This window comes from Loxodonta africana, chromosome 2 (genome assembly GCF_030014295.1).
Source record: "Loxodonta africana isolate mLoxAfr1 chromosome 2, mLoxAfr1.hap2, whole genome shotgun sequence".
Classification (NCBI taxonomy): domain Eukaryota; kingdom Metazoa; phylum Chordata; class Mammalia; order Proboscidea; family Elephantidae; genus Loxodonta; species Loxodonta africana.
This window is the reverse complement of record NC_087343.1, coordinates 197,542,305-197,557,848: the sequence shown is the minus strand read 5'-3', so window position 1 is coordinate 197,557,848 and position 15,544 is coordinate 197,542,305.

The window sequence follows — 15,544 nt, the reverse complement described above, 5'->3', positions numbered from 1 at the left end:
GGAAAACGCGGGAGGGCGGGCGGGCGGACGCCGGAGCCGGATTGGCGAGGGAGGGACTGGCGCGGCGAGCGCTGCTCTCCTGGCCCAGAGGTGGAGGGAAAACCCGGTCTGACTCACCGCGCGCGGCGAGCCCTGAGCCCGGCCAGGCCCGGATGGGGGGGGCGGGGACCGCGGGGCACACCCGCCCACCCGTAATCCAACCTGAGCTTTGCCGGGCTCCGCTCTACCAGGCCGGCCCAACAGCGTAGCTCTCTGCTGGCTGCACCCCGCACCGCGGCCGCCCTGGGCGCGCCAGCTTCGGACTGGCCGGGTCCGCAGCCCCAGTGCGGTGACGCCCTGGGACGGCGCCTGGCTCCTCCTCCTCTTCCTGGCCTCGCCCGCCTCTCTCCGTTTCCAGAACTCGACAGCTTCGGTCCCTCACCTTCATGATCTCAGCGCCTCCTCGCACGTGAGCAGCAGCATCCTTTTGAGGCTAAGCGAAATAATACTCTGAGAGGTGAAGACACTTTCTCGAGGTCCACTGCTTGTTAGCCGCTGACTTGGGCACTCTCCCGAGTTTTTTGCCGCCAAAGCCTTCCAGGGGCAGCAAATTCAGATGCCTTCAGGGGCTAGACAAGTGAGTCAAGCAGGCTGGGTGTAAGACAATGGGAAGAGATGGAGACCGTGGCATCCACCTAAAGGCATTCGAATCCCAAAAATTCAAACTTCTCTTTTCGTCAAAAAGTTAAACATACAGTACTATAAAAAAAAAAAATAAATAAACCCAGTGCCGCTTTATGAGGAAGCAATTCCATTCTTAGGTATATACCCAAAAGAATTAAAAGAGGTATTCAAACAAATATTTGTACAGGTATGTTCATTGACAGTAGCCAAAAGGTGGAAACTACCCAAATATTCATCAGCAGAATAATGGATAAACAAAGTGGTATATCTATACAATGGAATATTATTCACCCATAAAAAGGAAGGAAGTACTGATACATGCTGTATTGGGGGTCAACCTGTAGAACATAATACTAAGTGAAAGAAGCATCTAGAGGATGGCCGTGTAGAACATTAAGCTAAGTGAAGGAAGCCCGACACAAAAGGTATTATGTTGTATGATTCCATTTACATGAGACATTCAAAAGAGGGAAATCGAGAGAGACAGAAAACAGATTAGTGGTTGCCAGGGAATGGAAGGGGGGGAGTGAGGAGTGATTATTTAATGGAATTCTTTTTGGGGTGGTTAAAATGTTTTGGAACTAGAGAGTGGTGACGGTTGCACAACGCTGTGAAAGTAGGAAATGTACATTGTGAATTGTGCATTTTCAAAGGTTAATTTTATGTTATGAGAAGGGGCTCCATGATTAGTTCGGATGAAAACTCAGCTTCAGGGGTCACAAGCCTGGATTGTTACAAATACAGTGACTTATCCAGGGTCTTCTGACTTCTCAGTCCAATGTTCTTTTCCCTGCATCAGGCTGCCAGTGGGAGCTGGGAAGGGAAGGGTGTTCAGCATCTTGGAAATTCCCAGCAGGTGGGAAAGAAATCAGAAGGCATCCTCCAGCCCTGAGATGTCAAAGACAGGCTGGTGAGGGGAGAGGGTCCGGAGGGTCCTGACTGACTGGAACATGGAGAAAGTGGCTGAAAACTCAGGTAGGAGGCTGTTCCCACCCCCCCCGCCCCGCCCCGCCCCGCCCAGCCAGTCTCCCCCAACAAACAGCTCAGTAGTGAGCTTGTCTCACACCTGATGTGGGCTTCTCTGCAGTGGATTGGGATGCAGGGCTCAAGGGGTTGGGGTAGGGCTAGAGAGCAACCTGGCTCTGTCCTTCTAGCAGACTCATCATTTGCAGAAACAAAGTTCAGCTTCCCAGCCCCTCCCACCAGGACCAGGCTACCTGTCCTCACCTCCTGCACAGGCTCCTGCACAGGCTCTTCGCTCTGGGGCGATGAGAGCATACCCCTCCCCCACAGCCTTTGCCTCTGGAGCTGGCCTGGCAGATACTCCTTCCTGCCTGGCTGTCTCTGAGGCCTTTAAGGTTGCCCTGGTCACCTGGTTAGGTAGTGGCAAGCTGCCCCAGGGTAGAAGCAGTTTCAGTCCTAATCAAAAAGTACCTCCTCGTCCCCCTCCACGCACTCAGTGCATTCACCCCTTCCTGTCCTGTTACAGACTGAATTGTGGCCCCAGAAATATATGTTGTGATACAATGAAAAACGTCTCAGCACAAAAAAGTAAGTGAAAAAATGAAATTGTCAACAACACACATAAAAAGGCATCAAAATGACAGCACTAAACACATACTTATCTAAAGTTACGCTGAATGTAAATGGACTAAACGCACCAATAAAGAGAGAGTCTCAGACTGGATAAAGAAACATGATCCATCCATATGCTGCCTACAAGAGACACACCTTAGACTTAGAGACACAAACAAACTAAAACTCAAAGGATGGAAAAAAATATATCAAGCAAACAACAAGCAAAAAAGAGCAGGAGTAGCAATATTAATTTCTGACAAAAAAGACTTTAAAGTTAAATCCACCACAAAGGATAAAGAAGGACACTACATAATGATTAAAGGGACAATTGACCAGGAAGATATAACCATATTAAATATTTATGCACCCAATGACAGGGCTGCAAGATACATAAAACAAACTTTAACAGAACTGAAAAGTGAGATAGACACCTCCACAATTATAGTAGGAGACTTCACCACACCACTTTCAGAGAAGAACAGGACTTCCAGTAAGAAGCTCAATAGAGACATGGAAGACCTAATTGCTACAATCAACCAACTTGACCTCATTGACTTACACAGAACACTCCACCCAACAGCTGCAAAGTATACTTTTTTTCTAGCGCACATGGAACATTCTCTAGAATAGACCACATATTGGGTCATAAAACAAACCTTTGCAGAATCCAAAACGTCAAAATATTACAAAGCATCTTCTCAGACCACAAGGCCATAAAAGTGGAAATCAATAACAGAAAAATTAGGGAAAAGAAATCAAATACTTGGAAACTGAACAATACCCTGCTGAAAAAAGACTGGGTTATAGAAGACATTAAGGAGGGAATAAAGAAATTCATAAAATGCAATGAGAATGAAAACACTTCCTATCAAAACCTCTGGGACACAGCAAAAGCAGTGCTCAGAGGTCAATTTATTTCGATAAATGCACACATACATAAGGAAGAAAGCCAAAATCAGAGAACTGTCCCTACAACTTGAACAAATAGAAAGTGAGCAGCAAAAGAATCCTTCAGGCACCAGAAGAAAACAAATAATAAAAATTAGAGCTGAACTAAATGAATTAGAGAACAGAAAAACAATTGAAAGCATTAACAAAGCCAAAAGCTGGTTCTCTGAGAATATTAACAAAATTCATGAACCATTGGCCAGACTGACTAAAGAAATACAGGAAAGGAAACAAATAACCCGAATAAGAAACGAGATGGGCCACATCACAACAGACCCAACTGAAATTAAAAGAATCATATCAGATTATTACGAAAAATTGTACTCTAACAAATTTGCAAACCTAGAAGAAATGGATGAATTCCTAGAAAAACACTACCTGCCTAAACTAACACAATCAGAAGTAGAACAACTGAATAGACCTGTAACAAAAAAAGAGATTGAAAAGGTAATCAAAAAACTCCCAACCAAAAAAAAAGCCCTGCCCCGGACAGCTTCACTGCAGAGTTCTACCAAACTTTCGGAGAAGAGTTAACACCACTACTACTAAAGGTATTTCAAAGCATAGAAAATGGCGGAATACTACCTAACTCATTCTATGAAGCCACCATATCCCTGATACCAAAACCAGGTAAAGACATCACAAAAAAAGAAAATTACAGACCTATATCCCTCATGAACATAGATGCAAAAATCCTCAACAAAATTCTAGCCAATAGAATTCAACAACATATCAAAAAATTAATCCACCACGACCAAGTGGGATTTATACCAGGTATGCAAGGCTGGTTTAATATTAGAAAAACCATTAATGTAATCCACCATATAAATAAAACAAAAGACAAAAACCACATGATCTTATCAATTGATGCAGAAAAGGCATTTGACAAAGTCCAACACCCATTTATGATAAAAAATCTCACCAAAATAGGAATTGAAGGAAAATTCCTCAACATACTAAAGGGCATCTATACAAAGCCAACAGCCAATATCACTCTAAATGGAGAGAGCCTGAAAGCATTTCCCTTGAGAACGGGAACCAGACAAGGATGCCCTTTATCACCACTCTTATTCAACATTGTGCTAGAGGTCCTAGCCAGAGCAATTCGGCTAGACAAAGAAATAAAGGGCAACTGGATTGGCAAGGAGGAAGTACAATTATCTCTATTTGCAGATGACATGATCTTATACACCGAAAACCCTAAGGAATCCTCCAGAAAACTACTGAAACTAATAGAAGAGTTTGGCAGAGTCTCAGGTTATAACACAAACATACAAAAATCACTTGGATTCCTCTACATCAACAAAAAGAACATCGAAGAGGAAATCACCAAATCAATACCGTTCACAGTAGCCCCCAAGAAGATAAAATACTTAGGAATAAATCTTACCAAAGATGTAAAAGACCTATACAAAGAAAACTACAACGTACTAGTGCAAGAAACTAAAAAGGACCTACATAAGTGGAAAAACATACCTTGCTCATGGATAGGAAGACTTAACATAGTAAAAATGTCTATTCTACCAAAAGCCATCTATACATACAATGTACTTCCGATCCAAATTCCAATGACATTTTTTAATGTGATGGAGAAACAAATCACCAACTTCATATGGAAGGGAAAGAAGCCCCGGGTAAGTAAAGCATTACTGAAAAAGAAGAAGAAAGTGGGAGGCCTCACTCTACCTGATTTCAGAACATATTATACCACCACAGTAGTCAAAACAGCCTGGTACTGGTACAACAACAGACACATAGACCAATGGAAGAGAATTGAGAACCCAGATATAAATCCATCCACATATGAGCAGCTGATATTTGACAAAGGCCCAGTGTCAGTGAATTGGGGAAAAGATAGTCTTTTTAACAAATGGTGCTGGCATAACTGGATATCCATTTGCAAAAAAATGAAACAGGACCCATACCTCACACCATGCACAAAAACTAACTCCAAGTGGATCAAAGACCTAAACATAAAGACTAAAACGATAAAGATCATGGAAGAAAAAATAGGGACAATGTTAGGAGCCCTGATAAAAGGCATAAACAGAATACAAAACATTACTAAAAATGACAAAGAGAAACCAGATAACTGGGAGCTCCTAAAAATCAAACACCTATGCTCATCTAAAGACTTCACCAAAAGAGTAAAAAGACTACCTACAGATTGGGAAAGAATTTTCAGCTATGACATCTCCGACCAGCGCCTGATCTCTAAAATCTATATGATTCTGTTAAAACTCAACCACAAAAAGACAAACAACCCAATCAAGAAGTGGGCAAAGGATATGAACACACACTTCACTAAAGAAGATATTCAGGCAGCTAACAGATACATGAGAAAATGTTCTCGATCATTAGCCATTAGAGAAATGCAAATTAAAACTACGATGAGACTCCATCTCACTCCAACAAGGCTGGCATTAATCCAAAAAACACAAAATAATAAATGTTGGAGAGGCTGCGGAGAGATTGGAACTCTTATGCACTGCTGGTGGGAATGTAAAATGGTACAACCACTTTGGAAATGTATCTGGCGTTTTCATAAAAAGTTAGAAATAGAACTACCATACAACCCAGAAATCCCACTCTTCAGAATATACCCTAGAGAAATAAGAGCCTTTACGTGAACAGGTATATGCACACCCATGTTTATTGCAGCTCTGTTTACAATAGCAAAAAGCTGGAAGCAACCAAGGTGTCCATCAACGGATGAATGGGTAAATAAATTGTGGTATATTCACACAATGGAATACTATGCATCGATAAAGAACAGTGAGGAATCTGAGAAACATTTCATAACATGGAGGAACCTGGAAGTCATTATGCTGAGTGAAATTAGTCAGAGGCAAAAGGACAAATATTGTATAAAACCACTATTATAAGATCTTGAGAAATAGTATAAACTGAGAACACATACTTTTGTGGTTACGGGGAGGGAGGGAGGGAGGGGGGAGAGAGTTATTTACTGATTAGTTAGTAGATAAGAACTACTTTAGGTGAAGGGAAGGACAATACTCAATACATGGAAGGTCAGCTCGACTGGACTGGACCAAAAGCAAAGAACTTTTCGGGATAAACTGAATGCTTCAAAGGTCAGCGGAGCAAGGGCAGGGATTTGGGGACTATGGCTTAAGGGGACTTTTAAGTCAATTGGCAAAATAATACTGTTATGAAAACATTCTGCATCCCACTTTGAAATGTGGCGTCTGGGGTCTTAAATGCTAACAAGTGGCCATCTAAGATGCATCAATGGGTCTCAACCCACCTGGATCAAAGGAGAATGAAGAACACCAAGATCACACGATAACTATGAGCCCAAGAGACAGAAAGGGCCACATGAACCAGAGACTTATATCATCCTGAGACCAGAAGAACTCGATGACTTCCCTGACAGGGAGCACAACAGAGAACCCTTGAGGGAGCAGGAGATCAGTGGGATGCAGACCCCAAATTCTCATAAAAAGACCAGACTTAATGGTCTGACTGAGACTAGAGGAATCCCGGCGGTCATGGTCCCCAAACCTTCTATTGGCCCAGGACAGGAACCATTCCCGAAGACAACTCATCAGACATGGAAGGGACTGGACAATGGGTTGGAGAGAGATGCTGACAAAGAGTGAGCTACTTGTATCAGGTGGACTCTTGAGACTGTGTTGGTATCTCTTGTCTGGAGGGGAGATAGGAGGGTAGAGAGGGTTAGAAACTGACAAAATCGTCATGAAAGGAGAGACTGGAAGGAGGGAGTAGGCTGACTCATTAAGGGGAGAGTAAGTGGGAGTACGGAGTAAGGTGTATATAAGCTTATATGTGACTGACTTGATTTGTAAACTTTCACTTAAAGCACAATAAAAATTATTAAAAAAATATATATATATGTTGTGAATCCTAACCCAAATACCTGTGGAAAGGAGCCCTGGCAACTCAATGGTTAAATGCTTGGCTGCCAACCAAAAGGTTGGCAGTTCGAACCCACCCAGCAGCTCCACTGGAGAAAGACCTGAGGATCTGCTCTGTAAAGACTGCAGCCAAGAAAACCCCTTGGGGCAGTTCTACTCTGTCACAGGGGTCTCTATGAGTCTGAATCCACTTGAAGGCATCCAACAACAACAAACCTGTGAATGTAATTCCATTAGGGAATCTGTTTTCTTTGTTATGTTAATGAGTTAGCATCAGTGTAGTGTGTGTCTTTAGCCAGTCGTTTTTTGAGATACAAAAGGAACAGATTAGGCACAGATGGGGGAAGATAGATGCCACTCCACATGAAGATTGCCAGAAACAGAGGAACAGAAGCTAAAAAGAGATATGGACCTTTCCCCAGGGACCACAGAGAGAGAAAAACCAAAACCAAACCAAACCGTTACCATCAAGTTGATTTGGACTTAAAGTGTCCCTATAGGACAGAGTAGAACTGCCCCGTAGGGTTTCCAAGGAGTAGCTGGTGGATTCAAACTACAGACCTTTTGGATAGCAGCCTAGCTTTTAACCACTGCACCACCGGAGCCCCAAGAGACAAAGTCTTCCCCTATAAATAGTGACCTGAATTTGGATTTCTAGCTTCCTAAATGGTGAGAAAATAAACTTCTGTTCATTCAAGCCAGCTACTTGTGGTATTTCTGTTATAGCAGCACAAAGTAACTAAGATACTCCCACATCCGCAATCGTAAACCATACGTTGACTCCTTGGATGCCCTCAGTCCAACCTCCTCAAATGAAGATGAAGCCCAGAGACAGCACATGCCCTTTCTCCCACAAAGACCATCTTAGAGCTAGTTCCTGGCGGAGCTGGGCCTCTTGTTGCCTACTGTTATTCTTTCAAATGCAGGCTGCCCTCTGCCTTCTCACCTGTGCACCCTCAGCCCTGGCAGTGATTGTAGCACTTCAGAGCAGTACTGTTCACAGTAGCCAAAAGGTGGAAATGACCTGAATGTCCATCAACACATGAATGGATACACAAAATGTGGCATATTCATACAAGGGACTATCATTTCGTCGTAAAAACAAGGATGAACCTTGAAAACATGCTAATGTTGGTATTAGCCTTTAGCCTGCTATCTGCCTTTCTGAGGCCTTTGAAAGAAGGTAGGCTGGGCAGAGGTGGGAGAGTCCAGAGCCAGGAGGAAGATAAGGCTTGTGTCCCCTCTCCCCACTTGCCTGGACTAGTGGGGAAAGGGGAACTTATGAGGGAGAGTGGGCTCTTGGGGAGGGGAGACTCATAGGAGAAGGGGGACTTATATGCAGTGAACTTCACTCACCTTCCTGGGGTTGTAGGGCAGAGCCTTCTGCCTGGAGCCCCTTGTCCCCAGACTTGTGGCTTTCCTGGAGTTGGCTTGGGAAGGACACTTCCAAGGTGCAAAGGGGTGAGGCACTTCGGGTGCCATGCCAGGAGAAGTGAAACCAAACACCCTGAATGCACCCATTTCCTCAGTTGGCTAGCCTTGGACAATTTAATGTCTCTCTCCGAGCCAAGTCTCAGTTTCCTCATCTTTAAAATGGGATAGAAATTTGGCTGTGAGGATCAAGTGAATTAATGTATGTAAAGTTCCTACCAAGTGCCTGGCAAATGGTAGCCATCTGGAAATGTTTGGCCTCTCTTCTCTTATGGGGAAAGTTTATCCAGAGGACAAAATGCCTGACATGGAGCCTGTCTTGAAGTGGCCGGGAAGGCTATGTGAGGTCACTGTGCTGCCACACTGGCATGTACTGGCACTGCCTAGGGTCTGAGCTGGGTAATCTGTGCATGTCCTTGCTGGGATAGTGTGGCCTTTGAGTAGCCAGGACTGTGGAATCATGGAGCCACCAGTGGTGACTACGTTTGCCCCCACTTCTCTGGCTACCACCTCTGACCTCATCGCCTTTCTCCTTGATGGCTGCGTCAGCCTGCGTGGACTCCCTACATTGCAGTGTCTCTCACTCTGCCCCAGAGGAAGCTTCCTAGCCCACACCGCCGTCCCCACACTCCCCTGCCTGGGAGGTGGAGTCCCAGCGCCAGGACTGGTCCCGCGGCTTCTTCCAGTTCAGCATCTGCTTCCCTGCACCTCTGCTCTGGCGACCTGCCTGGTGTCCTCATCTGTAAGTGGCTGGGTTGTTGGGAGACTCCATCATGGGCACCCACTGTGCTCAAGGCCCCTCACCCACCCCCAAGGTTCCAGACCTCATCCGTTTCTTCACTGTAACCACACAGTGACTCCACTTACCACGCTGCATCCTAATTTGTGGCTGACCTGTCTCTCTCCCCAGGAGACTTGAGCCCAGAGAGGACGAGAAGACAGGGACTGGTGTCCAGCTTGTATCCATACTCCAGTGCCTCTTCCAGCGCATGACAGTTGACCATGTTCAGCTCCAACACACCATCTGCAAAAAGGAAACTGCGTGGCTGTTTTCTAACCAGGAGGAGGAGAGAAGAAAGGCAGCCCAGGTTTTAAGTCCTGGACTGTAACTTCCTGGGGAGCTCTCTGAGCCTCAGTTTCTTCATTTGTAAAACAAGCAACATCTCCACAAGGATTAAATGAAATAACTCAGGACAGGGTTCCTGGCAGGTTGAGGGATGTGACAGCTGCATGTCCCCCACCTGCCCTTCACCTCTTGTCCTGCCTCTCCCTCCTGGAGCAGGGCCAGCCCCAGCCTGAGGGAGAGAACTGGGCGTTTCTGAAGAAGCAGCAGTGTCTGAGGATTTCAGACCTCGGAAAAGCAGGCTCACAAATCTAGCTCCTGTCAGTGCCACCAAGATTGGTTAAGCCCGAGAGCTGTGCCCTGGAGGGGACATTGTGGCTGTGTCCGGATAGGAGGCAGTAGGATCCTGCACCAGGGTGCACCCACCCTCACACCCTGATAGATGTGCCCCATGCCCTGGGGTGAAAGAGAACTTGTGGGACCCTAACTGCCCTCCCTGAGTCACCAGTGCTGGGGAGGAGCCCTTGTTCACCCCTGTTTGCCCCCTTCCCAGGGTGACCGGGCAGCCCCAGGCGGGAGGTGGAGGTGGAAGCTGAGAGCTGCCAGGACTTGCGCAGGTGCTTACCTACCCCGGGGCAGAGCTCAGACCTGCAGGAGCCAGCCAGGACTCCATGTGGACGCCACCCTGGAAGCTCAGGCCACACAGCTGGCCCACTTTTGGTCACGAGAAACCTGGACGGGCCCTGTGGCCAACCCCAGGTTGAGTTGCCAGCCCAGATGAAAAGGGGGTGCTTTGCTCTGGAACTCAGGAGACCTGGGCTCCAAGCCTTCCACTGCAGTGATTTAGGGAGGCGGGGATGGGGGTGACATGGGGTGGGGGAGGTCACTGCAAACCTGTCCAGTGCAGTGGGCTTGGATTTTCGTTCTCCAAAACCTCTTGCCATTGAGTCAATTCCAATGCATGGTAGCCCGATTTGTTACAGAGGAGAACTGTGCTTCATAGGGTTTTCTTGGTTGTAACTTTACAGAAGCAGATCACCAGGCCTTTCTTCCATGGCACCAGTGGGTGGGTTCAAACCTTTGGTTTGCCTTTAGTTTAGCAGCTGTTTGCAAACCTCTGCTCCACCCAGGGAACTTTCTCATGCTCCATAGTAGTCCAAAACGTGCTGGTAGCGGGACAGGCATTTATTTACAGAGACTTTCTTTAGATCACTTGTGAAAATTTTCAAATATATACAAAGGCAGAGAAAAGAGAATGAAAGTTTCTCAAGTACCCATCGCCCAAATTCAGTAGTTACCAGTTGGAGGCTGATCTCATTCACCTCCACGTAAACCCTGCTGTCAGCCCCTTTCTCGCTCTTAGGTTATTTTAAAGCAAATTCCAAATATTATGATATTTCATCCTTGAGTGTTTCAGTGTTGACACGCTTTTCCAGTGCCTTTATTTTAGGGCAGACAGTCTCACGGATGTGATTGCCAACAACGAGGCTGGAGGATGAAGACCCTGCAGGATCTGCTGAGCAGCGTCCCGTCAGTTGGTCTGTCTCTCCACTAGTGCCACAGACCACCTGCCCACTGATACTGCTCTGCCAAAAGAGAATGAGGAAGCTCACCCCACTCTTTCCACTTCAAGGGAAGGCCAGGAGAAGTGACTCTTGCCTGCCCTTCCTCCTCAGGGTGCCCCAGAGGGAGAGAAGACGTGGATTACCTGTGGACAAGGTGGCTAAGGTGCTGAAGTGAACCACCTCGGCACCAAAAAGAGGACGCTTTCCATGGAATATGGGGGCCACAGGCCTGACCAGTAGGTCCCGGTCCTAGGGGTCCCAGCCACCTCGCCATCCATGCACCTCTCACCTACATGCCACCCATCAGCCAGTCATCCTCCTTTCCATTTATCCACGCCCAGGATATGCCAGGGGCATAGCCCTCCCTCCCTTGGGCCCTCAGTGGAGGCCTTGAAAACCCTCTGTAAGCCATTCCTCTTTCCTCAGTATATTCCGCTAAGACAAAGTTTTCCTTGGGTCCCTGTCTGTTCTACTTCCTGAGCCCAGTGAGCAGGAGTGCCTGACATAGCCTGTCTCCCTGGCCTCTGTCCCAGACCCGCAGTCTGGCCGACTCACAGGGCCTCGTGACGGCCGCCACCCATACCTAAACATTAATCCAGCCCCACCCAGGAGAGCCAGACAGGCACACACACCTTGCCTGCCTGGTACTGCCTGTCCTGCCCCCACCTTCCTTCCAAACCTACCAGGGCAGCAGCTCCGCCTCCCCAAGATCCGGGCCACACCCAGGTCCTTGCAGTCCTCTGGGTCCTTCGAGCATGAGCACTTCACACCCTGGACAGGTCTGATGGCAGGATGGTACAGGGTATGCAGTGTGGAGAGATCAGGATATACAGGACCTACACCGGCCTCTTGTCCACTGCTGGCAGAAACCAGGGGGCTTTCTGGGCAGATGGGGCCAGAAGGGTGGCCTGAGATGGTGAAGACCACCTGTCCCTGGGGACTGGTGGAAAGTTCACACGAACTTTCTGAGCTACTCGTCAGAGCTTGGCCTTCTGGGAAGTGGATGTTGAGATGGAGTTAGGAGTGCAAGAGGTTTATTGCGGAGTAACATCTGTGAAAAGGAGCCCTGGTAGTACAGTGGTTAAAGCGCTTGGCTGCTAACTGGAAGGTCAGAGGTTCGAACCCACCAGCCACTCTGAGGAAGAAAGATGTGGCAGTCTGCTTCTGTCAGCCTTGGAAACCCTACAGGGCAGCTCTGCATTGTATTACAGGGTCACTCTGAGTCAGAATCAGCTTGAGCCAGGTTGGGCAGGGGGCGCCATCAGACTGCAGTGCTTGTTGCTGTTAGCTGTGGTAGAGTCAGCTCCTGATTCATGACAACCCCATGCACAATGGAGAGAGATGCTGCCCAGTTCTGTGTCATCTCCATGATCAGATGCACATCAGACCCTTGTGATCTGTAAGGTTTTCGCTGGCTGATTGCTGGAAGTAGATCCCCAGACCTTTCTTTCTAGTCCCTTTTAGTCTGGAAGCTCCACTGAAACCTGTTCAGTATCACAGCAACATGAGATCCTCCACTGCCAGACAGGTGGTGGCTACACGTGAGGTGCATCGGCTTGGAGTTGAACCCAGGTCTTCTGTGTGAAAGGTGAGAAATCTACCGCTGCACCATACCCCCAACTTGGCCAAGCCTCTGCTTGCCCAACATGGAACTCAGATCTGTTAGAGGACTCCTCACCAGGCAGAAGAGGCCAGGACCTTATACCACTGCTGGTGGCTGTGTGAGAAGAGCATGACCTGGATCTGAACGCTGTAATGGTCCCAACCATACTCTTTGCAGCTGGACGGTGGGTCCTTTCTGGAAGGGGCACATCTGCTTGTCTGCCACGCAGCCACACCAAGCCAAGCTGTGTGCTAGGCACCCTGGGACTGCAGACAGAAAACCTTTAGAATGGAAGGTGCTGATGGTGGACGGTGGGCGTGACCTCTTAGATGTCATCTCCCCATAGTGTGCTGCAGGGCACTTGGAGTTGTTGGATGAATGCGTGAGCAAGTGCATGAACTCATTCTTAAAGAATTATGTTTTAGTGACTGACTTAGTTACCTAGTGCGGCCATAATGGCAGATGCCACCAGTGGGTGACTTTAAAGAACAGAAATCTACTTTCTCATGATTCCGGAAGCTAGAAGTCCAAATCAGGGTCTGGGTCTTGTTGAGCCCTGTGGGCCCCTCTCCTAGTTTCTGGTGACTACTGTCAATCCTTGGCATCTGTCTTTCCCTATGTATGTCTCTGTGTCTATTCTGCTTTATTTATAACTCAGAAGTGATTAGGTTTAGGACCCAACCTATACTGGTATAACCTCATTAATGTAACGAAAGAAACTTCCTATTTCTAAACAAGGTCATAGGATTAGGTACAGGGCTTAGGATTTCAAAGCATTTTTCAGGGGGACAGAATTCAGCCCCTAACAGTGAGATCCTGAAATTTGGCATCAGGGACCTGCACTAACTTTGGGTTTCATCCCTTGTTAGTTGTGTAACCTGTAACCTGTTCTAGACCTTAATTTCCTTATTTGTGAAATGAGGGTGGTGACCTCTGTTGTGAGGCTTAAATGTAGTGATGTGTGTGAAAGCCCATTGTGGAGTAAAATCCTGGGTATGGCGTGCACTTCCTTGTGTGGAACATAAATACCCAGGACAGGAAAAAGGAACAGAAAGAAAATTTACTAGGAATGTTAACAGTCAATAGCTCTGGGCAAATACCTTTTAGACATAACAGAAAAGGTGCAAAAATAGAGGAGTTCTCTTATACCCTCACTCAGCCTCCCTCAAGTGCTAACATCTTGCATAACTATAGTACAATCATCAGTTATACTAAGAAATTAACATCAGTACATTACTACTCTTAACTAAACTACAGATTTCATTTGGATTTAGCCAGTTTTTCCACTAATGCCCTTTTTCTGGTTCAGGATTCAACCTAGAATCCCATTGTTGTTGTATCTCCTTAAAAACCAGTTGCCAAACCAAGAAAAACATAACGACTCAGCAAACATAGAGTCAAATAATATGAAAATGAGGAGCACACAATTTACAAAGAAAAAGTCTCAGCACAAAAAAGTAAGTGGAAAAATGAAATTGTCAACAACACACATAAAAAGGCATCAAAATGACAGCACTAAACACTTACTTATCTAAAATTACGCTGAATGTAAATGGACTAAACACACCAATAAAGAGACAGAGAGTCTCAGACTGGATAAAGAAACATGATCCATCCATATGCTGCCTACAAGAGACACACCTTAGACTTAGAGACACAAACAAACTAAAACTCAAAGGATGGAAAAAAATATATCAAGCAAACAACAAGCAAAAAAGAGCAGAAGTAGCAATATTAATTTCTGACAAAATAGACTTTAAAGTTAAATCCACCACAAAGGATAAAGAAGGACCCTACATAATGATTAAAGGGACAATTGACCAGGAAGATATAACCATATTAAATATTTATGCACCCAATGACAGGGCTGCAAGATACATAAAACAAACTTTAACAGAACTGAAAAGTGAGATAGACACCTCCACAATTATAGTAGGAGACTTCACCACACCACTTTCAGAGAAGAACAGGACTTCCAATAAGAAGCTCAATAGAGACATGGAAGACCTAATTGCTACAATCAACCAACTTGACCTCATTGACTTACACAGAACACTCCACCCAACAGCTGCAAAGTATACTTTTTTTTCTAGCGCACATGGAACATTCTCCAGAATAGACTACATATTGGGTCATAAAACAAACCTTTGCAGAATCCAAAACATCAAAATATTACAAAGCATCTTCTCAGACCACAAGGCCATAAAAGTGGAAATCAATAACAGAAAAATTAGAGAAAAGAAATCAAATACTTGGAAACTGAACAATACCCTGCTGAAAAAAGACTGGGTTATAGAAGACATTAAGGAGGGAATAAAGAAATTCATAGAATGAAAACACTTCCTATCAAAACCTCTGGGACACAGCAAAAGCAGTGCTTCAGAGGTCAATTTATTTCGATAAATGCACACATACATAAGGAAGAAAGAGCCAAAATCAGAGAACTGTCCCTACAACTTGAACAAATAGAAAGCGAGCAGCAAAAGAATCCATCAGGCACCAGAAGAAAACAAATAATAAAAATTAGAGCTGAACTAAATGAATTAGAGAACAGAAAAACAATTGAAAGCATTAACAAAGCCAAAAGCTGGTTCTTTGAAAAAATTAACAAAATTGATAAACCATTGGCCAGACTGACTAAAGAAATACAGGAAAGGAAACAACCCAAATAAGAAATGAGATGGGCCACATCACAACAGACCCAACTGAAATTAAAAGAATCATATCAGATTATTACGAAAAATTGTACTCTAACAAATTTGCAAACCTAGAAGAAATGGATGAATTCCTAGAA